Source organism: Sinocyclocheilus rhinocerous, unplaced genomic scaffold (genome assembly GCF_001515625.1).
Source record: "Sinocyclocheilus rhinocerous isolate Xijiao unplaced genomic scaffold, SAMN03320098_v1.1 scaffold864, whole genome shotgun sequence".
NCBI lineage: Eukaryota > Metazoa > Chordata > Actinopteri > Cypriniformes > Cyprinidae > Sinocyclocheilus > Sinocyclocheilus rhinocerous.
In genome coordinates, this window is record NW_015645567.1 from 576,198 (window position 1) to 598,875 (window position 22,678).

A 22,678-nucleotide genomic window follows, 5' to 3' on the forward strand; every position below is an offset into this window, starting at 1 on the left:
ACTTTTATTCTTCTTTTGTGTTTCACAGAACAAAGAAAGCCAAAAAGTTCAGTTCATTTAAGTGAATCATGATTCACTGACTCATTTGAGTCCTGTGGAGTAAAATAATTATCTGACTGTTGTATGAATTTATCTATTTCATGCCAGTACCCTTAATGCTTTTATGCCAGATACATACTGATAAAAATAAATGATTAATCTTAGATTTTTTTTAACAAGATTACTTATTAAATAGCTTACTAACTAATAGATTATTACTTAAATAGCTTCAATGTAGTCGCTTAAAAGCAACAATAAATAAAGCCTGTATGACTTTCTTTGTCCATTAAACTGAATGTTTTTGAACAACACAGACTAAATAAAGTCAAACAGGACTGTGGAATGACTAATTGAGTAAATCATGACAATTTTCATTTTTTGGGTGAACTATGCCTTTAAACAATAAGTTAAATGTTGCTACTCATCAGCTACTAGACTACACTGAAGCTGTTTATTAAGTAGGTAATCTTATTAAATAATTATTCAGTGATTAATCATTCATTTTTTATCAGTATATATCAGGTGATGGCATGAAATGGGTAAATGTACACTAAATTAAACTACAAAACACATTTGAAAACAATTATTTTGCTGCAGGAGACTGTCTGTGAATTTTTTTTTTTTTTTTTTACATGAACCGTTCAAACACACTAAAATGAACTGATCTTTTCCATATGGTGTTTTAGGGTTGTGTTTGGTTATTGCATCTTTGCTAAAGCTGCAGGCATAATGTGTCAAAATACAGCTTGCTGATTAAACCAGTAGTGCTGGTACTTTTAAGTGATTTGCTCTGGTGTGTATATGAGATCATGTGTGAGTATTTTTGTGTAAATGTGCACGCACGTGTGTGAAAGAAAAAGCTAGCGTGTCCTTGCACCAGTGCATGTCACAGGAGATGTGAGAGAGAGAAAAAATGATGAAACCGGAGACTGCAGAAGCGGCCTGCAGAGATCATATTAGTAGCTGCGACCATCGATCGGTTCTAGCACTTAAATTTCAAGCGTGACAAAACTGTAGGCAAATTAATTGTTCGCCAGAATATTACACATCAGAGTACATTAATCCTCTCCAGAGCTGCACGCCATATGAATACTAATAGAGCTGCCAGACGCCTGTCCTCTCGTCTGCCTCGCGTCCATTCGCTCGTCTGCTCCTCTCTCCTTTTGTTCCCTTCTTATTTCATATCCTCATTGTTTTTTCGTCTCTCTCTCTCTCTCTCTCGCGCGCGCGTCTTTTCTCCTTCAATTGCGAGTGACATTAACTGGCAACAGCGTTCATTAATATTCATATATCCTCCCAATACCTGCGGTATCTGCGAGACGCGCGCCTTCTTTTTGTTATCGAATCGTTTGAAGTGTTTTCTTTAAAAAAAAATAATTGTCTGTAAAATTTGGAACTGAGACTTAAATCGTATCCTTTATGGGCCTTGGCAGGTATTTGGGCGCTAAATGTATAAATAAATCTGGGATTACACCCGAAAGAGGAAGAAAGTCTTCACAGTAGGAACATTATTGCATGTTAAAGTCATAAAATAAAACCTGTGTGTAAAGTGTGCACTCGGCCGTGTGTTTTCAATTAAAAGCGCGAGGTTACGTGTTAAATAATCCAGTAAAAATACTCTCTCTCGCCTTTTTCTTTCTCGCAGAAAACCGTCCCGGCTAGTCCAAACATGGGAGCAATTCTCGGGTTTCAGACCCCCACCTTGTCTTTTGTGCCGAGTTCAGTGAGGCTCCTGGTCAGAAATGTACACACGTCTAATTTGAGTTCGAAGATCTGCGAATAACCCGAAAGGGATCAAATTTAAATTCCAAGGCGGGCGGGAAAAAAGCGATATGGGGTTTGAAAGTGGCCCCTGCTTCTTTAAACTGGATTTAAGTGATCAAAGTTCCATATGAGGCAGCCATTGGTGGTATTGAGTTACTCTAATGGCTGCCATGTGCTACTGCCGACGGGCCCGATCCACGGACGTCTCGAGGGTGTCAGGCGCAAGACAGTTGTAAAAAGAGGCTTTACAATAGAGAGCGGCTAAAAACCAGATGCCTGGTGCACTTTCAGACCTCACTCGCTAGAGATACTCGGCATTTTTTTCCGAATTAGCTCCAGATTTTTTGAAGAGCATTGATCAAGGCGTCCGGCGGGTCTCTCAAGACCGTGCCAGCCGACAGCGGCCCCCTCTCTATCGCTTATTTACTGATGCGTGGCTTCCCCATTCCCACTAAACTGCAGGAGACACAAGTGACAATAAAAGTCAAACACTCGGTGGTTGCCGGAGTCCTGGCTGGTTATTAGTATGTAAATGAAATCATCACAGCTGTTCTATGCGCGGAGAGGGGGAGAGCGGAGACAACGAACCCTGCATTCTGATGCTGTCTCCTGAACAACCATCAGGCGCTGGCCACCTCTTCCATACCCTGCAGTCAAGCAATAATGCATGCACAAGTGCTTTTATGCATGCAATTAAATTATTGCTAAAATATAGTGTACACATATACAGGTTAATTAGCAGAACGGCTGCAATTGCTTTCGTTCAGTGAACGGCAAACGCCTGTAGATGTTGTTTTGTTATCGCAAAAGCTTTATAGCAAGACTATAAATAAAAAAAAATAAGCACATAAAATCAGTACCTGGGTACATTTAAAGCTGGGATTTAGATCTATAGCCGTCCAAATCGAGGAAAAAACATTTTATGAATTTTTCCTAAGGATATGTACATTTAGAAAATGCACATTTAATTTGAGGAAAAGCTTTACAGAAACCTTTGAATCAGTGACGAACAAGTCCTTGTAAAAACCAGACATAAAATTTGTACTTATAGCTTTTTGTCTGTCATTTTAAATTAATTTTTCATTTACATTTATACAATTATTTATATTTGTAATAATTTGACAGATGGTTATAGCAGTCCTTGTAAGAAACAGACACATACAATTTGTATTTAAAGCTTTTTTGTGTCAAAATGATTCAGATATATATTCTAAAAAATTTACATATATCTTTAAATATTTATATTTTTATGTATTTATAATTGTAATTTACATGAAATACATCAAATGTGTATTTAAAGCTTTTTTTCTGTGTTAAAATAATCCACGTATATATTTTTTTATAATTAATTTATGTTTTTAAATATTTCCATTTTTAATTTCCATTTATAAAATGATTTATATTTGTAATTATTTAGCAGGTGCTTGTAGAAGTCCTTGTAAAAAACAGTCACGTACAATTTGTATTTAAAGCTTTTTCTGATTATGAAAAAACCTGCTGGTCCAGCCAATGGCAGAAGGGCTGAGAGTTTGGGACAACAGTCACTATTTTCGCAATTACATTTGGGTTTCTATAGTGATGCAGAAATGACACACTTCAGCTGTGTTTATCTAAAGATGTAATTTAGACTTGCAGCATGTATGTGCTCGCATGCAAATCATGAGAAGAACATCAAACTCTAACATTATGAGGAAATGCATTGTTTCATATGAATGAGTATTTCAAGTTTTCATCTCAACAAGTCAAAAAACATGCACATAACATCAGTGTGGAGGTTTACTTAAAGCTGTGATTTAAACCTGCAGCATGTAAACTCTCAAATTCCAGGCCTAAATCAGGGGCCCAAATCATTTTCTTATTTATTTTTCCAAAGGATAATATTATGAGAAAACTCACATTTTTTCCCAGACAGTAAACAAAAGCATTCCCCCGAAAACTGATTTCTGCCGCAAATGAAACATAGACGGGCGTTAGACGCTGCCAAATCTCAGGCTGAAATTGTTTCCATATCTGCGCCATGTATTCAATGCCCATCTGCCCGAACTCCTGCACATACCGCCAGCAAAAACACAATGAGTAATTCTCTCCAAACATAGACATAAAACCTGCCGTTCCTGCTCTTTCAGCCCTATACTGCTATGTTTGAGAGAACGCGAAAAATATCTCCTTTTGAATCGTCCGCTTGAGAATACTAATTAGGCCGCCATTGTGGAAAATGTTACACATGAAAGCTTCGATCACGGGTCGAAGTCTTGGGATCGGATGTGTTGAACTTAAGCTTTCAATCTAGATAAAGAACTGCTTTTCAGCTCGGCCCATCTCTGCCTGGTAAATAAATAATGCTCTACGATATAGTCGACAGGCAAAATGTCAGATTGTCTGCTATTTAAATGCATAGAGGTGTGATGAGTGTAACATATGGGAGATTTGAGAGCTAGCAGCGCTTTCCGATCAAACCAGGCGTGTAGTGTGCATTTTGGCTGCTTTTGACGAAGCCATCCTTAGATATGCGAGGGGTTTTATGTAAAAATATGCTAAGATACCATCACGGTGCATCTGTATCACTTCGTCTGCCACGTTTCATTAAGCTAAATTTTATGACGTGTTCTCTTTAAGTCAGAGAATTTATGGATAGCTGTCTCTCGAAATTCCATCACGTCAACAGCATTGCTCTTCATTCGCAGCGGGTGCGTCGTATCCGTAACTTACGGAGAAGGATTCCAACACAGCTCTATCATAAAGACGACTTGATTTAGGAAGCGTTTACATAAGCTCTAACGTCTGGAGCGAGTGAACTTGCATGCAAAAAAATGTTTATGCAAAGCATGAAATAAACGATGTTCTCTGGCCTGAATTGTTTGATACCGAGAGGTTAGAGAGTGAGGAGCTTTGTTTGTTCGCCTCACCTTCCCTCCTACACTCACTGTCTCCCCCTGTGATTAAAAAACATCATCAGCATCTCATTAGCACTGATTTGCATAGTAACAGCATGAATATTGTGAGTGTGTTTCTGGGGGTAGGGGTAACTTAATGAATGCGACAGCCTCTTCTGTTTAACTAATTTTTTGCCTCATCCATATTCAGATGACTCTTGGAATCAGGCAGCGGTTAAAGTTTCGCGCTGAAGACGTGCAGACGTGATCGCCAGAATGTCGCACCTGATTCCTGAGCCCAGAGGAGAGTTTTAGCACTCAGATGTTGCTCTTTCAAGGCCCCAGAGACTTGAAGGCATCATAAAATTTACATTATTTACTTTTGCAATGCATGTCTGTGGTCTCATCGTGCATGATTCATCAGTACATGCTGTTTGAAAGGACAAAAAGGTTTGTCACTCGTAAATGCGTCACATTACAGATGCAATACGGTCGTGAATGGCGTTTCAAATGTTTCATTGAAGTGTCCGAAAATTCCTTTGGAAAAAAATCTAAATGCACACGTTTGTTGAGTTCAAATTGAGTTTGAGACGTTGTTGAGATCTCTTCTGAAACGCTCTTCATGCATCAACAATATTTCAGATGTTTATTCTAAAAGTAAATGCACACAAATGAGTCAGTTGTTGAGTGCATATTGATATATCTGAGAAGAGTTTGAGACGTTGTTGAGATCTCTTCTGAAACTCTGGATGAGATGCGTGTGAGATCATTGTTGGTTTTATGATTTAAATCTCTTACTTTAATCTCATTTCTGTCATTTGTGATTTTCTTTATTACAGAAAAGCCCTTCCAAAATGAATTGCTCACAGGTTGCTCATTCATATCTCAAAAGACCTATCGGAAATCCTAGTTATATTTCATGTAAGCATCAACTTGGTTTCAGATCTTTCCCCTAAAATACTTTAGGAGAAATAAAGATACACAAAAATGAGCCAGATGCTGAGTTCATGTTGAGATTACAGACTTTGAGAATTTGAGACGTTGTTGAGATCTTTTCAGCAACTCTGGAGATGCATGTGAGATTATGGTTGATTTCATGTTTTAAGTCTCTCAATTTAATCTCATTGCTGTCATTTGTGATTTTTTCTTTATTGCAGGAAAGTCCATCTGCGCTGAATTGCTCACAAGTTGCTCATTCACAGCTCAAATAACGTAATGGAGATCCTAGTTGTGTTTCATGCGAGTTTGCAAGCATGCAAGTGTGTTTCATGAAAATTATGGTGTTTTTTTTATGCACGCTTCATGCAAATTGTGTTTTTTTTATTTTGCCTAAAATACAAAAAACATAAAATATATAATATAAATATTGCCTAAAATATAAAAATGCACACAAATGAGTTGAGTTCATATTGAGATTGATTACAGACGTTGGTATCTTGATATATCCGAGTACAGTTTGAGACATTGTTGTAATCTCTTTGTGCAAGATGCATGTGAGAGTCATGTTGTTTTTTATGATTTAAGTATCCATTTGCTCTCGATTTGTGGATTTTTACAGGAAAGCCCATCCAAACTGAATTGCGCACAGGTTGCTCATTCATGACTCAAAAGTCCTAATAGAGATCCTAGTTATTTGGTTTCAAATGTTTCTCCTAAAATTCCTTTGAATAAAAATAAACCAGTCAATACTCGAGTACAGAGCTATAAAATGAACATGGACAGCGTAGTTCAAATCATATGGTCTCTGAAGATTTTGATGAGAAATGTTGGAGTTCACATTGAGATCTTCTGTGCAGGTGCCATTCAGTTTTGGCACTTCCTTCCCGCGCCCAAGTTGCCAGCCGCATGATGGATGAAGCAAGCGAATTGCAGCGTGCAGTATTTTGCCGCAGTTGATTGCAAACTGACTCGGGGTAACATAATTATTTACACTGACACAATAATGTAAAATGATTAACATCCGCTCATATTCATACCCGTATAAATCACCGGCCCACGTCGAGTTTATCGTTCTGGGAGGGCCGGCGTCTCGCCCTGAGATTGGAAGGCGGCCAGATAAGAAGAATATTAATCGTGGAGATATGCCGCATGGTCGTTTAAAACTTCGAGAAAAGAGAGGCCCTGGCAGAGCGATGGTTTCTGGCTCCAGCGGGCAGCGCTCAAGATGGATCACCACCCTCCAAACGTCCACGTCCGCACCTGACTCTCAACATAGATGTCCTACCTGTGCATGAAATAGGGCTTGACCGGCCAGCACGCACTTTTTCTACCCCTTTCTCCCCCAAAATGAGAATTACTGCTGGGAGGCTCTGGACAATTTTATGTAGGGCTGGAGAACAAAAATCAATATTTAATTATCTGTGAGCGCTTGGTGTCACTACATCTTTAGATCTGTAGGGTGGAGTGGACAGGGTCACCGGGCCGGTAAGTGAGTACGTCAGTGACGAGGCCGTCTCGTCCCAAGGCTCCGATTGGCCTGTCTTCAGTCACCACAGGAGTGATGACTGACAAGTCATTTATACGTCGACCTGTGAGTTTGGAGAAGGCCACCTTAAGAATGAGCCTGCGTGACGTGCGTACAGTACGCTTGAAGTTAAATATGGTTTTGACCTATCAGAAATATGGCTTCAATGCCCCACCTAGAGGCAGGATGGGACACTTACTGCTTTGGTGGGTGGAATCCAAAGCATGCATGTTGAAAGGAGCGTGAATTCATTTTAATAACCAAAGAGCGGAGCATAATACTTGTCAGTATTTGATTATTTCCCAATTTTAATCAGAAATAGGAAACATGCCTGTGCAGTTAAGGACCATTTGATCCACAGTGGGGTCCCAAAGTCTGAGATCCATTGTCATTTGATTAGTGACCTAAAAACAGAGTAGAATATTAGATTTTTATTTATACGTTTTAAGTTTTATTTTAAATGTCATTTGATTTTGTTTCTACAATTATTTATTTAATTTGATCTTAAAATGGTTTATTTCCGTGATTAAATTCAGTAAATAAACATGTGATCTCTGACTTTATCTTTTGTGATTTATTTAACATACTGGTTTGTAGTTGCACAAATAGTGCAACTACATAGCATAATAGTGATGATTCTTTGATTATTTTTCCATTTTCATTTTCCCATTATCTCCCATTTTTATTTTCAGATCAGATTGATTTCAGAAAATGCTTCTGTTTTGCATTTTCTCTAATTTGATATTCTTTCTTTCTTTCTTTCTTTCTTTCTTTGCATTTGATTAGTGTCCTAAGTAGTGCAGAGTCTTAAATATGTAATCTTTATTTTATGTCCTAACTTTCTTTAACATTTTTCGAAATCCTACAACTATTTATTTCTTTGATTAAATTAAAAGATATTTCAATCTGATCTCAGACTTTATCTGTTGTAATTGATTAAACACTCAGGTTTGTAGTTTTATAACATGTAAATGCATTTTAATAAGAGCACAATAAAATACTGAGAATTCTTTGATTATTTCCAATTTTCATATGAATTTTAAAATATTTTAAAAGTTGCAATCAGTTTGATTTACATGTAGGCTATCAGTCTGAGGTCAGAGAGAAAATGCTTACATTTTGCATTTTGAATACATTTTTCATTAGTTGAATAATTTTTTTTTTTTTACATTTGATTCGTGACCTAAATAATGCAGAATCTTAAACATTTATTCTTTATTTTATGTCATACCTTTCTTTGTTTTACATTTGTCAAAATCCTAAACTTTATTTTAGTGTAAAATTCATAGACTTTATCTGTTATAATTTTTTTAACACACTGGTTTGTAGTTTCACAGCATGTGATTTCAGTTTAATATGCATATCTACATAATACTAATAATTATTTGATTATTTTCAATTTTCCAGTATGAAAACATCTTGGTGCCATTATGATCCATTGGCACTATCTATTTTGATTTATTTAACATATCTTATGGTATTTTGAAGCATACCAAAAATGTCTGCCAGCCACCACCGTAAAACTCCATTATGGCTTAATAATAGATATAATGGAGATGAAGGCAATTAAAAATGTCATAGACGCTTGGCGCTTGTAATATACGTACAGTCCGTTTGTTATCCGTTCATTTTGCTAATGATTTCTTCCGAAGAGAAAATGAACTTGGAATGCAAGAGTCAAACTCGAAACGCTTGAACTCCTGTAATTACTGACCGTGATTCTTTTATGAAAGTAGTTCAGGGACAGACTCTTTTCCCAGAGCCAACCACTCGCTTTTGGGTTCGTAAGAGACAGTTTTGTACCTCTTTTTCCTGAATGTCCTTTGCACTCGCAGTTAGAGGACACAGAATTGGGACCCTTCTTGAGTTTAATGGTAGCGCACAGCCAATCGATACACTTCAGCTACAAAGGAACAGTTGAGGGACCAAAGGCCCAAACACATTACACGCTGGTCAAGGCCAATAGCAATCTGATGTTGAGGTTAGAAAAACATGCTAGAACTGTTAGCCTCCAGTTGCTCAGGCGGGCCGCTTCAGTAGACCAATCTGTCTTTGATTTACCATTGTCACAGTTCAACTCCTAGTACGGGGCGGAACGCGAATAAGATGTAAAAACCTTCTTGAAAAGTCCTTGTGTTAAAGCATCAATTAGCCCTAGAGCTAACTGCTAAATTGTGGGCTATTTGCAGAATGGAAAACTGGAAATGTAAGGTCAAGTTCAGTGCATTGCATTCTGGGATACAGTGACCAGTGCAGTGTGATTTGGATAGCGATGTTGGGAATTGATAACTAGCTTTCTATTTACTGAATACTGTACAATATGCACTCTATGCTGTATACTATCTATTATTTAAAATACTATCAAACAGTGTGCAGTATTCAGTGATAAACATTTTGATTTAGTAGTGTGCTATCTTGTTGTTGCATGACCAGTTTTGCATTTTTTATGTAATTGTGTTAAACTGTATACCGTATACTATTTTTTAGAAAATACTATAAAACTGTGTGCAGTGATAAACATTGATTCATAAGTATACTATATTGTTGTCACATGACCAGTTATCATCTATTTTGCTTTTCTAATCTAATTTTGTGTGCAAATATCAAATATTTTGCAGCCTATGTCAAGAAAAAGATGATAAAACCACAGTTGATTTGTACTTGTGGTTTCATTCTGGAAACTGGAAATGTAAGGTCAGGTCCAGTGCATTGCATTTTGGGATGCATTGTGAATTGGATGGCTATGTTCGAAATTGAACACTAGCTTACTATTTGCTGAATACTATGCAGTATGCACTGCATACTGTGTACTATTTGTAGAAAATACTCTGAAACAGTGAGCAGTATGCAGTGAACATTTTAGTAGTATGGTATGTTGTTGTCAAATGACCAGTTACATCTATATTGCATTTTTAATCCAATTTTGTGTAATGTCAAACATTTGACAGTCTAAGTCAAGAAAAGCATGTTAAAATCACAGTTGATACCACTTGTGGTTTCATTCAGTGAACTGTAAATTTAAGGTCAGGTCCAGTGCATTGCATTTTGGGATACAGTGTGATTTGGTTGGTTATGTTTGGAACTGAATACTAGCTTACTGTTTACTGAATACTGTGAAATATATGCCCTTTATACGGTATAATATTTTAAAAATATATGAAGCAGTGATAATAAACATTTCGCTTAGCAGTATGCCATATTCTGTTTTTACATAATCTATTTTGCATTTAAAATTCCATTTTGTGTAGAAATGTCAAAACACGTGGTAGCCTAAGTGATGAAGAAGATTAAAATCAATCACACTCGGCATCACTTCCTGTTCATTTGTCACAGTAGAAACAGAAGGTCAGGTCATAGTATGCTACTATGGTATTCCAATCACAGCCGTGGTCTGTAGTGGTGCGAACGGATGAAATGGATGTGTGAAAGCAACGCTCAGCCAGGCAGTTCATCGCCTAGTTCCAGCCGATGAGCAGTCTCCTCTGGTAATGCTTACCCTTGCAAGTTCAACCCAAATTAAGTGCCTCATCTTCATTGCAGGCTGTAAGGCGATTGATTTGTCCCTTTTAATCAATTTATTTAATTAGTCATACATTCAGCTCTTAACATGCACTGCCTTTCTCCTCGTCTCGTCTTCGCTTCTGGGTCTCTGGAGATTATCGGGGAAATTATCCAGCAACCCCCACCAACGGAGAGCTGATAAACAAAAGTCTATTAAAGCCACTCCAGTGTTTAAAGATCATGCACTAATCGATTATTAGGCTATTATTATTTTACTGCCAATGTGAAATAAAAGACAGATTCTGCTTCAGATTAGACAAACGTCTGATGGAGCCGCAAGCTGAAACGCAAACATTTGGTGCCATTAGACGGTTTGCAACATCATTTGCTAATGGTTTGTTGTGATGTGAGCAGTGATTGGTGTACAGCACTGTCGTTGCCGCACAGATGGTCAGTGAATTAAAAGTTTGTGAATTAAATGCATCAAACGTAGTACAGATGTGCCATGGATTAAAATAGCTTCATGTGTGTACCTACATGTTTTCAAACGTCAAGCATGTTTCTGAAAAGCTGAAGGATGTAAATGCACAGAATTTGCACATATTATAGACAGCATATATGAATATATATAATATTTTATTTTAGGGTAGATATCTCGATATTAATCGATTCTCATTTTTATGGAACAATATCGATTCTTAAATGCCAAGAATCGATTAGTCTAGCCTATTTTCAGTTAATGGACGAAACATTGAAGGGCACTTTCCATCCAATATATCGCAATAAGCATTGTGCTTTGGTACTTTCAATATGAAACAAAGTCTCAGATTTCAAATTCTGTCCATTGGACCCCTTTAATTTATGTTTGAATAAATCCATCAAGTTTTTATGACAGCCACCATTATGTTTATATTTCAAAAAACAAATTGAAGTAGAAATATTATGTAATTGTAACTTTATTCTTTTAAAAACTTCATTAAGTGTAATTTTAACAAATCAGTCCATTTTAACCTTCAAATATTATAGTGATGTAGTACCAACTGACTCTCATGTATATTTTACAGCATTAGTTGAGAGATTTTTTTTCCTTGAGAAAATTTGGCATTTAGCCTACCTGATATATATATCCAAAATAATCGATATCGAATCGAATCGAATCAGTAATCGAATCAAATCGCAAGCTTGTGAATGAGAATCGAATCGTGAAATTTGTGTCAAAACCCAGCCCTATTTTATTTATAATGAAATATACTAATTTGACAATAATTCTAATAATAAATAATGAAAAATATTAATAATAAAACAATTATATATATATATTGTGTGTGTGTGTGTGTGTGTATTGTGTGTGTGTGTGTGTATTAGGTTTAGGGCTCAATTCAATTCTCTTAACAGTAGTGATAGTAATAGTGCTTGACTGCTAATGACATAAAACGTGACATTTTTATTGGCTTAAAAAAAGTCAGAAATCTAATATCAAAAAAGAAATTCATGTATGTTAGGACTCTAAAATGGTCATGAGAAAAAGCTCCTTTGTGTATGTGCACGTGTGTGTGTGTGCTTTTCACGGGCAGGACTGTGAGCGAGCGCTGAGGGAATTGCACATTTGGTATTCCGGAGGCATATTTGAAGCCCATTTAATCAAGCTGTGATGAGAAAAGATGCAGAAAGGATGAGATCGCCTCTCGCATTGATAGGGTCTGGCCAGGGCAACCGATGAACCACCTGAGGTCTTACCGGCAGACAGGCACGGCAGAATTATGGAAATAGATTCCAGTCGACTCATCTCCCCTCTTCTCTCTTCAGGTGCTTCTTTCTGGAATGTTAAACAATGGCGTGTTTTAATCTTGCAGGTAGAGCACAGAGTTCACAAGCTCATGAAAACCATGATGTCCCTCCGATCTCTAACCCTTTGAAAGCTGTTGGTCACGCTTCTACATTCACAGCATCGAGAGACAGGCCTAAATCCATGATAATATCTTCTGCTCTTAAAGGTGATTTTGTGTTAAAATATTGCCAGGAAACCTTTTTGATAACAATCATTATCGTTGCAATCCCACTTTGTGACACTAGGGGCACAAAAATTACTTTTTCAGCAGCTTTGGTTCTTGATGTATTTTTCCCATTCATTCTCTTCATTAAAGCGTTATAAACCATGAACCAAATCAACCAGCTACGAGTTGAATCACAACGTTACAAACTTTGATTTGAAGCCAAAAAAAAAAAAAGAAAATCAGACAAATACTGTGTATGGTGACTTTAATGAGGTAAAGAACTACAATCCCAAGAAGCACTGCTAATTATTTAGTTTCATTGAAATAAAGTGATTGAGAAATTTAAAATTAGATGTTTAAATATGTTCATTATGTATATAGAAACTATATTACATTTATTGCAGAATATGTACATATGAAGAGTTCAAATGCAAAAGCCTCCAAGTGCCATCTGACATTTTCGTCTAAAATGAGCATTTTTTTCTCAGACTCCTATGTTTAGGTTCAGTAATTTTACTCTAATGGCAATGTATAGGTCATTTTCTATGCAATTAAAGTGAAATAACTGAACATAAATATAGGAGCCTGATAAAAATGCTAATTTTTAGATGAAAATTTCAGACGGCATTTAGAGGCTTTTGCATCTGAACTCTTCATATATACAAACATTTAAGTAGTTTGAGCGTAGGGAGATTGATTAACAGTGCTTCATCTGCATATAAGCATATATGCACATCTGCATATATATAATATTTCTGTGCAGAATTATGGGTAATGTAGTTTTTCACCAGGTATTCCATTGTTGAATGTTATACTTTGAAAAATAAGTTGAAATAATGCAAACCGACTGCTTCAACAGAAGTATATACCATTGATTAACAACCTTGTAGGTCACAGTAGATCTGTCTTTAGAGGTTTGTAAGTTAGCGTTAAAAATCAGTTGCCCTTTGTAGAAAATGAATGGGATTTTCACTTTTGGAATGGTTGCACTCTATTTTTTAAGTTATAAAAATGCTTGTTTAGTCAAATTAACAGAACTTAAGCTAGACAGGGTTTTAATTAAGAGTTGCTTCATTTTACCTAAGCTCAACATTTATTTTTTTCAACCAGCATTTAATCAGAAAGTTATGTTTTTTTAAGTAATGCATTTATATATATCATATATATATATTTATAAGTGTCTGGTTTGGTATTTTATTTTTATATAGGCTAAGGATCTAACCTTGTGGTGTGGTTTCATCAATTGCTCATATCAGAGTTAGTGATTTTTGTCTAAAAATGTGAAAATATAGTTTTAACAAATACAGTTTAATAATTCCTGCTGATCTGAATTATAAATGATCTGGGTTCTGTGTCCCTTCTCCTGTTCTCCATACAGGGCATAAGTGCTGAATTAGTATTTATATGTAATGAGATAAAGAATAGTCTGTACGTGGGTGTGTGTGTGTGTGTCTGTGTGTGTGTGTGAGAGATTCATTTTACTCTGGGTAATGGCAATGCTAATGTGATTGTTAAGAACTGCTGGCATCAGCATATTGCATTGGCTGTTGCTTTTAATCAGTGGTAAGGAGAAAATCAGAGCCACTCGTGATTGCACAAGTTATCCGGCTGAAAAAGTCAGCGTGGTGTAACTATGCAAAACACGGTTAACGTGACGGGTTCTCTCCATGGCGGTCGCTTAATCAAAACGTACCTGTACGACGCTCTTTACATTTCTAATGGTAACGATAAAGCACAAAAAATGAGTGTTAGCTATGAAAGAGCAACAAAAAGCAGCTACAGTGCAAACAAACCTTTCTCCTCCGTCACAAAGCACTCAGCCAAACTTTTAATATGTCCGTGGAATATTAGCGGGGTCATTGTGTGGACGGTGATTAAGCGACTGTTTAATCTTCAGCGCTTCTGGACGGCGGGGGTCGAGGGGGTATATTTGCATTAGCAATCTCTGTGAAACTTTGCTAAATTGGCTGTAGTAGAAATCTCAGCTAATGTGATCTAATTTAGTTTTCGCCGCTCTGCTGTGAATGTCAAACATGTCTGACCTCGTCCGTTAGTTATCCAGACAGCAGCCGAGAATCTTACAGGACGACAGGTTTGAATCAGTCTGATGAGCCTTGAATATCAAATAACTAGTTTTGCATTTTTATGAAGAAAGTATGAGCGGTGTCTGCTCATTCATAACTTGATGCTGTTGTTGTGGTGGGTTATAGGTTGACAGTTGCTATGCAGTTTCTAGGGTGTTGCTAAGGTGATCTGCGTGATGTCTAAAGTCAAAAGATCATCAAATTAGATTACTCTGTAAAAATCATTAGTAATTTTTACAGAAAAATACTATAAAAATGGTGGCTGCTATGCAGTTTTTTAGGGTGATGTGTGTGGTTGCATAATGGCTGTTGTCAAAAAAGCATCAAAATAGATTACAGGTTTAGTAACTTTTACAGAAAAACACTGAAAAAAATGCTACAGTAAAAACATGTTACCTGAAAGTTACCTTGCCATAAATGGTGAAAGCTGTAAATTGTATAACGTCACAATTATTTAATTTGATGAAAAATACTCTCAAATGTATGGTTTTTGCTAGTAAAAACAATGAATTACCATATAATTCATGGTAAAAATAATAATAATTAAAAAACACAGTTAAAGGGCATTTCCAGAAGTCCCTGCTTGACAAATCACATATATTTTATATAAATGATTTTGTTTCTTCTTATTTTTGTTATTAATAATGCACATCATTAGGGTGATTTGTGTTATATTTTCTGTTATTTAGTGAATCTTATATGAATGTTATATATGAGTATTGGCCATATTTTAGAGATAAGCCACATACGATGAACTTTAAAGAACACTGTCAAGGAAAAACTATATACCATATAATATAATCATTATAATATAATATACCATATAATATAATCATAATTACCATATAATTTACAGTGAAAAACAGTAAAAGAATATTTGCAGAAGTCCCTGGGTGACACATCACATATATTTTGTATAAATAATTTTGTTCTTATTTTAGTTATCAGTAATGCACATCATTAGGGTGATTTGTGTTGCATTTTCTGTTATTTAGTGAATGTTTATTGCATTATTTTGATGTCATGTGTTTGTGCTCCATCTTTATATAAGTATTGGCCATATTTTATGGGTAAGCCACTTATAGTAGGATGAACTTGGAAAAACACTGTCAAATTAATGGTTTTTGAGGTAAAAACTATGAATTACCATGTAACACCACATAAGTTACCTTGCCACATAGTGTAAAAAAAATGTACATGGTTTAACATCGTATTTATTATTGTATTATGTTTTAATGTATTAACATCGTATTATGTTCTGGAAAATGCTGTCATATTTTTTGGTTTTTGCAAGTAAAAACCATGAATTATCATATTTTACTGTAAGCTACTTTGCCATATATGGTGAAAAATTGTAAATGGTTTAGTGTTGCATGAATTACCATAATCTATGGTAAAAAACAGTAAAAGGACATTCCCAAAAGTCCCTGCATGACACATCACGTATATTTTGTGTAAATAATTTTGTTTCTTGTTATTGATGTTATCAGTAATGTGCATTAGCATGATTTGTGTTATATTTTCTCTTATTTAGTGAATGTTTCTTGCAGTATTTTGGTGTCGTGTAAAACCCTGATTGTGTTTTGTCTTGGTGTCTTTTAAAAATACTGTCAAATTTATGGTTCTTATAAGTAAAAACTATGAATTGCTATATAGTTTACTCTAAGTTACATTGGATTATACGGTTGTATTATATGTAATTTTATAGAAAAGCACTGTCAATTTTTCTATTTTCTTTTACAAGTAAAAACGTGCAAACTTATTGTGCCACCTGTATTGTGGTGGTTATCAGTACATTTTAAGGTTATATATCTATATCTTTATATATATATATATATATATATGTATGTAATGAAGTTAATTTGTAAAATATACAGGCGTCCCCAACCAAAAACATTGTCACAGTATTTTTTATGGTGAATTTTCTGCCAGTTTTTTTTACTGTAAATTCAACAGGACATTTTTACAATATAGACAAGCCAGTTTAGCCAGAATGGGAGACTAACTAACAACCCAGGCTGGTTAGTAAAGTGAGCACCTCTAATGAAATATGTGAATATGATATGCATATGGTTTATTTTGCATGAATTAGATCTCTACGTTGTTTACACAAAGAAACCACCGAGTAACTAGATAGAGAGTTGAATTTTGCTTGTTTATGAAGTGGCTTTTATGGGTTTGCACATGATCTTCATCAGTCTACAGTTTTGTTAGACTTTGACTGCTGGTATTTTTGTATAATATATGAATGCAGTATGTTGGCAGAGAGAGCGTGAGAGAGAGAGAGATGGTGCTGGTGATCTCCTCCATTATTCATTAGGGCTCGTCTCAGACGGTAGAAGAATCCGTAGTGAGGTGGATTTGCGAATTATTATGATTCCGGTTAGCCAGCTCCAATAAGACCTTTGACTCCGGCGAGCTTAAGGCCTGTCATCCCCCGTTGACTTTAATTATAATTTCTATTCCCTCAGCTTTCTGCTGCTCTGTGGTTTTCAATCATCACACACACACACACCTGTTTGGCCTCTCCGACCCTCTCTAGAGGAGACGCATGGACTCTGACAGCCCTATAAAGTCATTAATGGCTCCTGTAGCTCATGTTTGAATATTACGCTGCATCGCAGTAACACGAGGTCTGTGGAAACTGGCTGATTACAAATCTTCTGGCCTTTTCCGAACACCGCTCCACTGATAGGACTGGTGCGATTCAAAGGCACATTCTGTGCTATTTTTGCGCAGTTCCTTTAAATGCGTGTCACCCGCTGTAGCAGGAAGTGTTCATGCTGACTTTAACATCACCATCCGGTTTGTGTTTTTCTGTGTGCTGGTTATCCTGTCACTATTCTGGATAACAATGAGGAGTCATCATGTTTATAGATCCTGTTTATATTTCATCAGGTTTACATTTCAATATAGATTGATAATATATATTTTTATTTAGTAATAGATTTTATTATATTTAATATTATAACTCTAACATAGTTAGATATTTCTATATTTAGTGTATATAGTTTGAAATGCACTTTTGTTCCTTCTTTGTTGATCTTTTTTGTTCATCTTCTTTGCTTTATATTTGTATGCATACTTTTCTATTTTTCCAAATTATCTATATATTTTATATATTCATTAGTAGATAGATATATGTAAAAGTGTAGTATAAATAGATATTGATGAATTAAATGTAAGTGTAAAAATCTTTTGTGGGATTGACTAGCATGTGTACAGCAAGAGCGCCAGCTGGTGGAGAACATTTGCATTGCGTGTGTGTGTGTGTGTGTGTGTGTGTGTGTAACTATTAAATGCATAAATAGATTTTATTTTTTAGGTTTTTGGTCTGTTAAAGATTGTATTCTGCACAGCATGATCTGTGCAAATATATATATATATATATATAAAATATTTTTTAAATAATGTTATATAATTATTGTTATATATTTATTTAAAATAATAACTTAATACATTTTATATACATTATATTAAAAACTGAAAAATATGATTTAATGTTATTAAATATTATCATTATATTATTAAATATTAGTTAATTATATGCAAATATTATTAATTCCTAACTGCAATGTCAGATATTGTTAAATATTGCATTGTTTATAAATAAAGGTTATTCATTTCTGCTTGTGTTATTCTCATTTTAAGAAGTGAATAAATAAATGTAAATACATAACAGTATGCTCTTACAATGCTTGCTTTATATATTTATTTATTTATTTTAAAGAAAAAAGAGAAAATAGTTCAGGTTTATAGTTTTAAACATTAAAAAAAAATCTATAGTTTTAAACATCTGTCAGCTTTTCATGTCCCAGTTGCATGAATAAAACATTTACTCTTCATTGCTGTTGTATTTTCAGATTAATCGGATTGTTTGGGAAGAAAATGATGCACCTCATCATGAATGAGGTTAAAAAGCTCCAAACCTGCAGGTAACATGCATTCACACATGCATACAGAGAAATGTGAAATAAAAAGCTGCACATGCGTCTCATGGGAACGGCTGCAGGTTAAACAGTCGCTCCTCTCAGTCAGCGATCTCCATGGTGTCAGCAGATGCTCTGTATGTGTGTTTACTCATTACACCGACAGGATAGAGACTTTCCACACCCACAATTAATGCAGCGAGGACCTCTGAGAGCAATCCCAGAATGCACTGCACTTTTTATTACTTGTCAGATCAAATGCACAAGCAAAACATCTGCCTGGAACTAGATTTAGTTTCTGAAGAAAATGTGAGTTTTTCTTGTTTGGGAGATGTGTGTGGTTCCTAGGTAACCCAAGTCAACGGAATTCACATCTAAGTGTATATATTAATATAGTTTGATTAAAGGGGTCATATGATGCTGCTAAAAAGAACATTATTTTGTGTATTTGGTGTAATTAAATGTGTTTGTGGTTTAAGGTTCAAAAAACAAGAGTTAGCAGAGGCCGGAGGATAAAGTGAGGAACGGCCAGAGGGCTAGAGTGAGCGGAGGCCGGAGGGCTTGCGGCAACCACATGTTTATGCACCAAGAGCTTGTAACACTCCAAAGAGAAAGGAAAACTTGAAATCGCATCATATGACCCCTTTAAGTTAAAGTGTAATACTTATTGTCTGGAGTTTCTTAGAATCACCAACGCAACAGTAATAGCGATATGAATAATCAACCACCATTAACTAGCTCAATAAAAACCCATCAGGACATCAGTCTCTCATGGAAAATCGCAGCAAGGCCTGAAAATAAAGTGAGCACATTTTAGAGACTCGTACAGTATTACAGGAAACGCTCTGCACTTCATGGAATGAGAGATCTTCTAGAAAGCTCTCCAGATAATTCTTCATCCCATCACAAGTGCTCACCGGCTCTGGTAAGTACCCTAGAGAGAGTGCGGTATATTGCTCTGTCAATATGCTCCACTTCCAGGTACACAAGTCTAGGATGAAGTCTCTGACAAACACGAGGAAGAGATGACGACTTTGTCATTATTTATCGTCACCTTTTTCCTTCTAGGATTCTATTGTTCTTCACGGAGTGAGAGTTGTGTCGGTAAGTGTTGTGAGACGGGGCTCGTTTAGAGACAGGTTGTCAATATATCAGTGTGCAAGTGTGTGTTTGTGTCCTCAGCAGGTAACATCAGTTTGTTGGTGTCTGTCAGCATGAACTCAACTCTGCTGGTTGACTGGAACAGCGGGAGCAAACAGACGACCCAATGTGCTCTGCTCATCTCAAGCCAAGGAAGACAGGAGATCCAGATACACCTTTTACCAAAGGTCAAATCTCTTTGTACAGCTCAGTCTTTGACAGAGACTGTGAAAAATGTTTCAATCTGCAATAAGTGATGTAAAATCTTGGCTGTTTTCGTTCCTGTTTCAGGTCTGGATCTCTCCTATTGGAAAACATGACAGACAATGGTAAACACTCCTTCTTATGCACTTGTTTTGAACAATCTCGGGGACTCTTGTGCTCCAAGAACATAAGCTTTGTTATGGGTACATTTTTTAAATTTATTTATTTATTTTTATAGCTGTAAATTCTCATAAATGCTCTAAAACATATAAAAAAAAGAAATTGGCAGGCAGTACTTTCTATATATGGTGAATTTTATTTTTACTTTGGTAACAAGTATTTACGAAACGATTTAACTGGTTATAAATGAATGAAATATCTAAAGGCATTATATGTACTTTTATAATAGTGTATAAAATGACTAAATAAATGAATGATATTATTTTTGTTCTAAATTATAATATACAGTTTGTTTACATAATGTAACATAATTATATACAAATATATTTGGCATAAACACATAAATATATGTCTATATTTATTTATATATTTTGTCAATAATTAGGATTACATGACTATAAATAAGGTGAATTAATATGTATAACTTTAGTAACAGGTATTTATGAAAAGATTTAATGGATTATAATGTATATCTAAAGGCATTATATTGCTTTATAAAATTATAAAATATAATGCTATATACAGCTGTGTTTTGAAAATCATAATATCTGATATAAAATCACGATCATGTTTTTCCTCTCAGGCGCTGTTTCCACACCACCTCTGGTCCTGATGTCAAATACTCAAAGCTCTGGCAGTTACATCAGCATGTAAGTCTCCTTCCAATGTTCAGTTCAGGTTTTTTTTTTCCCATAATCATATCTGCTGTCATTACAGAAATAAGACTCAAGTACTGTCTTGTATCAGGAGTTTCCAAGAAAACCACTAGAGGGCATGAGGACACAAGACACCGATACACATGATATTGATGCAACTTTTTGTATTTATAGAAACAGTACATAAAATACTATGCTATGCAATGCAATGGCAAAAAAAAAAGTTAAATCAACAATTAGTTGTCATCTTGTAAATAAATATTATATTATATTATTCAAATTTGTGTTTAAATTAACTTTTGGTAAATAAATAACAGCTTAAGTTCAGCTGATGGAAATGGAAGAAGTTGAACACATTGTGGGATACAGTATTCCACGCAGTATGTGTACTGTGTAGGGTATGCAAATAGTCTGTATATAATACCCAGATGACCTTCTACATTTGCCTAAATGTGCACAGTGTCAACAAGGTTCTGTTTTCCCTCTAAGCTTCTCTTATCATCCGTAAAGTAATTACGGCAGTATTTTTCCTGAAGTGGATTTACTGGCAGTCAGAGTTTATCCTCTTTAAAGACAGAGAGGAAATAATCAAAGTGAATGCATCATGCAGTTTCCACCCTATAGAGATCCCTGTTTCTACCTTTCACACCTGGAAAAGTGTCATCCTCCACAGTGTTTGTAATCTCTCCTATGTATTTAAAGACTGTAGTTTGCATCAAAGCATAGAAGTCGTTCTGTGTGTTGAAAACAAAATATGGCTTAGTCATAGGCCTTCTACGGGTTACGGGTTATTCCCGTTCATCTAAACAGAAAAGAGGCACTTGAGAGACCCAACTGGATCTTTTCATAGACGGTTCACAATTAATCGACAGAAATCTCCCTAAAGCATTTTCATCTGCTTTCCTGGAAAGCAGTGTTGAATGTTATACTCTAATCACAAGGCCACATAATTACAGTCAGAGAGTGTGGCATCTGTGTTTGGACATGTTGGTCTTGTTTATTCAAATACTGATGAGGTTTAAAACTCACAAGCACCCAAAAATAACCTCATGACCCGTGATGTCGGTCCATCTCAAAGCGGCCCTTCTGTGGACAACACCTGCCGGTGTCTCATGGTTTATACACAAGGCTGTTTACCCTCGGAGAGAGAAATGAGAGAGCAGGGCGATGCTTCACAGAGGTTGCCTTTGTTTATGTCATGCTCAGCTTTGTTTTGAGGCAGAAATGAAAGATATAAAGTCAAACAAGAAGAGTTTACAGATATCAAGCTGTTGCCCTCAATGACTCTAAAAGTGGCCTAATTGTTGAAGGAACGGTTCACCCAAAAATCTAAATCAAAATGTCATTATTTAGGTAAAATACTGTAAATGTTTTGTGTTTTGCAGGAAATGGTTGAGCAACGGTGTGTTTGGAATGACCTTAGCGACATCCGTCATTATTCTAATCTACATTATATACAGAAGATGGACTGGGAACCGTGTCTTCCAACTGCGTCTGAGATAAAGAAAGGCTTGCCTGGAAATTTAAAGGAATAGTTTGCCCCCAAATTAAAATTTGCTGCAAATACTCATCCTCAGGCCATTCAAAAATCAAGATGCAGATGAGCTTGTTTCTTCATCAGAACAGATTTGGAGAAATGTAGCATTGCGTCACTTGCTCAGCAGTGGATGCTCTGCAGTGAATGGGTGCCGTCAGAATGAGAGTCCAAACAGCTGATAAAAACATCACAATAATCCACAAGTAATCTACATGACTCTAATCTAACAGTTATCATCTTGTGAAGTGAAAAGCTGCACGTTTGTAAGAAACAAATCCATCATTTAGGCATTTTAACTTTAAACTGTCGCTTC